The sequence below is a fragment of the Austrofundulus limnaeus genome, unplaced genomic scaffold (assembly GCF_001266775.1).
Source record: "Austrofundulus limnaeus strain Quisiro unplaced genomic scaffold, Austrofundulus_limnaeus-1.0 Scaffold46, whole genome shotgun sequence".
NCBI lineage: Eukaryota > Metazoa > Chordata > Actinopteri > Cyprinodontiformes > Rivulidae > Austrofundulus > Austrofundulus limnaeus.
Window position 1 is genome coordinate 393308 of NW_013952448.1, and position 8109 is coordinate 401416.

The window sequence follows — 8109 nt, forward strand, 5'->3', positions numbered from 1 at the left end:
AAAACTGGTTAACACCTTAAAAGCTGTGCTACTGACACAAATTAAAATGACCCAGTGTCTAACCTGCAAAGCTTGCCTTTCTTCGCATATTAATCAAGCCAGTTTCCAGGTTTAGTTCATGTTAGAACTGTCTGTTAGCACAGCATCTTTCCTCGATGTGATAATTTCCCTTGAATCAAATCCTTGCATCATTCCTCAGTTAGGTACCATTCTTTCCCTTAAATACCGGAATAGCTTTTCCAGAGCAGCAGCTTGAAAACCCACTGAAAATAATTTTGAAAACTATTTAGCGTTATTTTCTCAGATTTGTAATAAAACACACCTGGGTTTGTTTTATGTCTCTATTATACTTAGCTGAAAATGCCATTTGGGAAGAAAAAGGTGGGTGCTGGGCTTTATGGGTGCGTGTGCCAACAGTGCATACTGGCCCAGCAGTGCATACTGGCCCAGCACAGTCCTCCTCAGCCAGTTCCCTGCTTCACTCATGCAGCCTGCCACGCGCTCACCTGATCCTGTGTCTTGTGTTTTAAATTCAGTTGTGCTTGTTTTCAATATGATCTTAAAGGTATAACCAGCTTTTATTTCATGAAAGTTATTCTATAGTCATTTCCTGGCATTAGGCTGAATTTTACATCATTCACCATAATTTTAATTGCATGAAGAAAGGAAAATTTTTGTCAATACCAGCAAGCAATTGACTCTGAATGAAAAATCAAAGCATTTAATGGGCAACATGGAGGTAGACACTTTTAGGATGTGTTCTTTAGAGTCACGCTGGTTTAGAAGCAGCCGAGCTCTACGCATTTTTGTGTTTGTTGATTCCAATTAACTGTGCTGGTCATCTTGAATTGGGTTGCCTTCAAAACTCCCACAGACGGACAATTTCAGAACCTTTCAGGTTCGCAGGCAATAAATAGCCAACTTTGACGTATAACACTATAATATACAGGTGTGGGTCATAAAATTAGAATATCATGAAAAAGTAGATTTATTTCAGTAATTCCATTTAAAAAGTGAAACTTGTATATTATATTCATACATTACATACAAACTCATATATTTCAAATGTTTATTTCATTTAATTTTGATGATTACAAATGACAACAAATGAAAATCTCAAATTCAGCATATCAGAAAATTAGAATATTACTGAAGACCAATAAAAACAAAGGATTTATAGAAATGTTGGCCAACTGAAAAGTATGAACATGAAAAGTATGAGCATGTACAGCACTCAGTATTTAGTTGGGGCTCCTTTGGCCTGTATTACTGCAGCAATGCGGCGTGGCATGGAGTCGATCAGTCTGTGGCACTGCTCAGGTGTTATGATAGCCCAGGTTGCTCTAATAGTGGCTTTTAGCTCTTCTGAATTGTTGGGTCTGGTGTATTGCATCTTCTTCTTCACAATACCCCATAGATTTTCTATGGGGTTAAGGTCAGGAGAGTTTGCTGGCCAATTAAGAACAGGGATACCATGGTCCTTCAACCAGGTACTGGTAGCTTTGGCACTGTGTGCAGGTGCCAAGTCCTGTTGGAAAATGAAATCTGCATCTCCAAAAAGTTGGTCAGCAGCAGGAAGCATGAAGTGCTCTAAAACTTCCTGGTATGTGGCTGCGTTGACCCTGGACCTCAGAAAACACAATGGACCAACACCAGCAGATGACATGGCACCCCAAACCATCACTGACTGTGGAAACTTTACACTGGACTTCAAGCAACGTGGATGAAGTGCCTCTCTTCTTTTCCTCCAGACTCTGGGACCTTGATTTCCAAAGGAAATGCAAAATTTACTTTCATCAGAGAACATGACTTTGGACCACTCACCAGCAGTCCAGTCCTGTTTCTCTGTAGCCCAGGCAAGACGCTTCTGACGCTGTCTGTGGTTCAAGAGTGGCTTGACACAAGGAATGCGACAGCAGAAACCCATGTCTTTCATACGTCTGTGTGTGGTGGTTCTTGAAGCACTCACTCCAGCTGCAGTCCACTCTTTGTGAATCTCCCCCACATTTTTGAATGGGTTTTGTTTCACAATCCTCTCCAGGGTGCGGTTATCTCTCTTGCTTGTACATTTTTTTCGACCACATCTTTTCCTTCCCTTCGCCTCTCTATTAATGTGCTTGGACACAGAGCTCTGTGAACAGCCAGCCTCTTTAGCGATGAACTTTTGTGTCTTGCCCTCCTTGTGCAAGGTGTCGATGGTCGTCTTTTGGACAACTGTCAAGTCAGCAGTCTTCCCCATGATTGTGTAGCCTATAGAACTAGACTGAAAGACCATTTAAAGGCCTTTGCAGGTGGTTTGAGTTAATTAGCTGATTAGAGTGTGGTACCAGGTGCCATCCATTTTGAACCTTTTCACAAGATTCTAATTTTCTGATATGCTGAATTTGAGATTTTCATTTGTTGTCATTTGTAATCATCAAAATTAAACGAAATAAACATTTGAAATATATGAGTTTGTATGTAATGTATGAATATAATATACAAGTTTCACTTTTTAAATGTAATTACTGAAATAAATCTACTTTTTCATGATATTCTAATTTTATGACCAGCACCTGTACTATTGTGCACAAATTAGAAGGTGATCAAAATAAAAATTATACAAACTCATAGGTCGCAGGTATTATTAGGAAAATGTATGAACAGATATAAGTTTTTGTTCACATTTGAAAGCGCTGCTTTACAGAAGTTGTAGAATTGTTGTTATAGCAGCAAAATAAAAATGTCTAATTTTTTTAGCAAATAAGGGACTCTGGTTAGCCCTGCTTTCTTGCAAACTATAAAAATCATGCAAGTTCTGCACAAACTGTGGAAATGTTTTTTTTTAAAGCACTACAAAGTCATTATTTTATGTCAGTGAAAACAAAGCTTGCCACGTTTGAAAGAAAAAAAAACATTTGAAAGCTGAAATGATTGAAACTGATCAAAGTCAGTCAAAAATGTGGTACAAACTGTGATTTAAACGGATGCTTCTGATGGGTTGAATATGTGACTAAAAAAAGGTTGTTTTTTTGTTTATTGTATGGTACAGTGGTTGAAATATTTTATGGAGGTGGAAAATGTCCAGTAAAGATTTGGATTAGCTTTTTATGACTTTTCTGCCTCTAAAATGCTCTCTCTGTTCTCCAGTTGAGCATCTACAGGCAAGAACTCTGCGGTTCAGATCCAGCTCCGAAATGTTTTGTTGTTGTGGAAAAAATTATTTCAAGCACTTGCTTTACAGCTCTGCTTGAGGCACGTCTGGCTCTCGCTGACAGCCCTCTGCAACTTTTGACTGGTTAAATGACATGTTTTACATAAACTTTTTCTCCATGCAAACACATAAAAAAGAATGCTGACAAACCCTTCTAAAGTGAAACACGCTCAGAATAGTCCTTTGGAGAGAGCGTGCCAGATAAATCAGTCTATTTTTTTTGTAGATCAATAAGTGCTGTGTTCAGGGATGTGCATGCTTTGTACACACATTTCATTCATGTGAGCAAAAGAGCAACTGAGAAAGATATCTACATCAATGAGGAAAGTGAAAACTGATCCTCTATAATCAGACCCTGCTGAACTGTGAGGTCTCACTGAGGTCACTTTTACCTGGAAGTTTATCTCTCTTGATGCATCATCTTCCACAGGGCTAACCCATGGCAATGGTAGTGTAGGCAAATGCTAAGAATACTGTCCATCTAGGGGGCCCCACAAATGAGGGGATGAAAAAAAAAGTTATGTTTCTATCAGAGTCTAGTTAATTTAGTTCGTAGCATAATCACTGGTTACACAAATTTATTAAGATAGTTTGTTCTTAGGGTTTCTCAGCYTGCTTTGTTACTACATAAGGTTATATGCTGCAGAGGATTTTACATGATAAAATTATCATATGATCCAGGCAAGACTAACTACTGGTGCTCGGTGTCTAAACAGAAAGTGTCAGTTATGATCTCAGATAAAGTTCAGCTAAAAAGTCTGGTTTCTAATGTTTTATCTTCATAAAATAATGATTTTGTGTCATTTTATTAATCCAAGAATGTATTAAAATGATCTTCAAATGGCTGGAAAATAGATCGTTTACATTTTCTGGGGAAAAGTCCACAACTGTTCATTAACAAGAACAGGTGTTCTTCATTGCTGTCAGCACATGTTGGCAGGTACATATGAGGTGGACTTCTGGTATTTTGTTTTAGATGAAATACATTGTTAACTATTTTAGTTGGACAACCTTGTTTCTAAAGATAAAAATATTTAATTTGGTATGTGAATATATGAAAACTGGTAGTAAAATTTATAAAAATTGCACAATGGGTGCCACCTGAAATTAGTGGTGCACCAAAAAAAAAAAATCGGTTCACATCAGAATCGTATTCCCGTTTACAAAGATTCAGTATTAATTTAAAATGTCCTAAAATAAAATAGATTTTTAAAAATAAAAAAAAACTTAGCAAATCCACTGGCTGTCAGCCTCCATTTTGTTACTACGTGGGACGTACAAAATACTAATGGTTTCTGGTGTTCTCAGCTCATAAACGTATGATTTTCCATGTGATTTTATTAAAAGTGCTTTGGATTCTGTGTTTGTGTCCATAAAAGAACATTACAAATTTTAAATGCATTGATTTTGGAACCCATTTTTGTTCTTATTGCCATAAAGGATATCTTCACATATGTGAAAAGAATCAGCTCCTTTCATGGCCCCCGCTGCTGGGTAAAAAAATGCAGCTACATATTTTGTCATCAGCCTGCCATTGTTTTTCTCTGTGGATCTTGGCCTTTTTCCTCAGCCTGAATGGTATAACAATGCAATTTGATCATTGCCTGTGAATGAACCAAAGCAAAAATGACTGATTTCAAAGTTTGCTGAAACTATTCAAAACACCAGCGGTCCGTTTAGGGCCCAGGGTAATGAATACCACGGTACTGAAAGTCTTGATGTGAGGGAGACTTGGAGCTTAACTAAATAAACCTTGTCTGAGTGAGCAGCCTGACTGGTGCCTGACCCTGTGTGGACTGGAGCAGGCTACACGACTCAGAGGTCACTGGATTGGCTCAATGTTGATGAGTCTCATTTAGGCTCTTTTTACACAAGAACGATCTCTGGATTTATAAGTGTTTATTGTGGCAAATAAACATAAAAAAAACTTTATATGGATCCGATGTAGTTTCCATGCCAGGCAGCTTTGCAGATAGAAAATGGGAAACTTTTGTACTGTTACTTTAAAATTATAGTATTTTGACCAAAACTGTCATGTGTGCTGAGTGAGGGTGTTGTAATGTGTTGGTTAACATTTCCACTGCAAAGGAGGTGCAAAAATCACATTGATGTTTTTCTGGCAGCCCTGATGGTGGACTCAGCTGCACACATCATGCATGCAGTGCCATGATCACTGTTACWGTACATCCAAACTGACAACATTAACGTTCTTTCAGACTTGGGATGTTATTGGTTTTGCTCCTACACAATGAAAAGGGTGAGTAGCCCAAAAAAACAAAACAAAAAACCTCACTCAACTCTTTGCCATTCTCACCTCTGAGCGGGGGTTCTTGCCAAAACCTCCACTCTGAGACCAGGATTCAGAAACCTTCGAGTTTTGAGAGGGCCATTGTTGAAAAGTTCTAGTTTCACTCAGAAAACGTGAACAGGGCCTCAAGGGCCGAAATCAGCTCTCATTGTCACAGTTGTGTGATGAAAATTAAGTCATTTTCTTTACAGGTTCGAGTCTTCTTGTCGCAGCATGAACTTTTCAACCCCCCTCCATTTACAAACTTAATGTGTTTAAGCTGAAAGTGGTCCAATGCTGCATTTTGCTTCAACTGTTCCAGAATCTGAGTGTTGTACCCGGAAGCACACATTTATAAAGAAAGTCAAATGGCCAAAAACCAGTTGATGGATAGAGCACAGACATGACCAGAGAGCTCTGTCTGCCCAAAAAATGTGGTGCTTTAACATGCACAGAGTTTTGTCCAAAATAACAGCGGATATGTGAGTTTTTTTGGAGGAGATTTTTCACAGTGAAAATTCCAGTGGAAAGAAACCCCATGCAGTGGCGTATATCACAGCAGGAGGGGTTTCCCAATTGCTCGGCAAGGTGTGTTTCAGGGGCTATGAAAGGTGTGTGCAAAACCGAACATCGAACAACCACCTGGCCGCGGGTTGACTGTTCAGCTTCGGATCTAGACTCACCTTAATAGCCACACATCTGTCACCATAGAGGTTGCTGTTGGGAAGTGTTTAGTTAGTGGTTCAGCTTGAAATGACCAACGGTGTCAACAGAAGCTTCATGGGAGTAGTGCTGGTTGAAGCTGATAGCAAAGATCACTTGCCTTCCCTGCAGTGGGAGTGACAGGCTGTGATTTTTTCCCCCTCTCCTTTTCATTAACTATTCACATTTGCACCTAATGTGCAGATCATCATTGCCACTCGACATGAGTCCAAGCAGTTCAAATGCAGGGTTGCTTGGAAGTGTACACGCCACCCCAGGAGTTGCCGGGCGTTAGATGCCTGCGGAGAGGTGGGTGCTGAGAGCTGGGGCTTGTTTGGATCAGGAACTGAATTTTCCTCTGAAGATGAGGAAACGGTTTATGGCACGCTCCCATGAGAGTGTATCCAGCTCTTTGAAGCTCCTGTCTTGGTGGCTGCTCTTATCTTTGGGAAGGGATTATTTTATCTCCTCCTGTTTCTTTCTTTTTCTTCTTCATCTCTTTCTTGCTCACCATAAACTCAGGTTTAGTCCAGAGATCTCCTTGGAGATCATCTTCCGGCCCCTGCATTTTCTTTCAACTCATTGCCAATTTCCTTCTTTCATATTATACAATTATCAACCACTATTCCAGGTCTCTTCCTACAGTGTTCCCCAACTATCCTTTTCTTTTTTCCTTGCTATATGTCTTCTATTCTATTCCTCAAACACATGACAGACTGTGTAATTAATGAGCATCATAAACCTCTCTTTCTATTAGCTACCCATTAGTAAACCTGGCAAGCCTGTCATTTTGGACAAAAACACACAGCTCCTTCATTTGATCCCCACATCAAAGAGGAACCCTGCTGTTTTCAGCTCAATACACTAATTGTGTCCTCGTTCTGGATGGGTCTACACCCCCACTGCTTCAAAAAGGCAGCCAGTGCTGAGTGCAGATAGTAAAGAGAAGTACAGAAGCAGAAATTATTGATTATACAGGCCTAAATTTGGAGAAACCTTTGGAAATTACCAGCCGTTCAACGAAAGGCCTTATTGCACCCTTTCATTGCTGGCTTTACTGTAGACACATTTTAGAAAATAATAACCGTGAATGGGCTTCAGGCTCTGTTTATAGGTGTTTAAAATGCTGCTGTAAAGATAAAAGGAATTTATAAGTGGGACAGTAAGGATTCTCATATTTACACTACAAGTAAAAAATGCAAAGAACAGCAGCCTGAAAACTTTGTCTCAAGTCATACCTTTACCCAAATGATTGTTTCACACATGTTGTGGAGTTTATTGGCCTGTTTTGCTACTTTTGCAAAATAAATCAAGTGGTAGTCTTGTATCATAAACAAAATGTGCTTGAATGTCATCATTTTTTAAAGGTATACATTGTTGAAACCAGCCATAATTAGCCAATAACTCTGATTGGTCTGCTTTATTTATTTTGTTTTCTGCTGACATGAATAGATGAAAAATTAAACACGAGAAATGCCAAAGGTCTCAAGCAATTTCCCCACATTTACGTTTTTGATATAAAAAAATTAATTCATGGGACTTTTGAGGTTAACAACTGTAATTTCTAAAGGAAACCACCAAATCTGAAGTGCTGCTTTATTTTCACTTAATGGTAGCTACATTCGATGTAAATATGGAAAGATTATTTAAACAATGAACACATCTGCAGTAATTATACTACTTCAAAGTAAACTAACTTTACAGTGTTGTATAAAGTACCTAAAAGTGATACTTGAGTAAAAGTACAAGTATTTTATCATAAAAATATTTTAGTAAAAGTTAAAGTCTTCTCTAAAAAATATCACTTGAGTAAAAGTCTTAAAGGAGACATTTCATGCTAAATACACTTTTATGTATTTATAAACTATTTTTTGTGCAATTATAGTGTCTAGGAGTGTAGAAAACTTTAATTTATTCTGTCCAGTTA